This window comes from Solanum tuberosum, unplaced genomic scaffold (genome assembly GCF_000226075.1).
Source record: "Solanum tuberosum cultivar DM 1-3 516 R44 unplaced genomic scaffold, SolTub_3.0 scf00154, whole genome shotgun sequence".
Taxonomy (NCBI): domain Eukaryota; kingdom Viridiplantae; phylum Streptophyta; class Magnoliopsida; order Solanales; family Solanaceae; genus Solanum; species Solanum tuberosum.
In genome coordinates this window covers 480,773-481,121 of record NW_006239079.1, presented here as the reverse complement: position 1 = coordinate 481,121, position 349 = coordinate 480,773, and positions in this window count along the sequence as shown.

The window sequence follows — 349 nt, the reverse complement described above, 5'->3', positions numbered from 1 at the left end:
AAAAAGAGAAGAGGTTTAACGGTCATTTTGGGTGAAAACAAAAATATGGTTTCGGTCTGAAATTGAGTTTAAAATAAGGTAACAAAATATTTAGATTTACAATAAAATGGGTTAGATTTTAAATTAGGACATGGCCACAAAAATTTTAATTATGGTTGGATTAAATGTTTTCCAGATCAACTCATTTTCCTCAAATTTAAGGAAAATGACTTCCCTTCAAAACTAAGGAAAACATTTTCTAAATCTCTCTTCCAACTTCAAATTATAATTTATTTATTTTTAAAAAAATCAATTTATTTTGTCCCTACGCTTAAACTACCCCTCCCACCCCCTACCAGCCCCCCCCAAA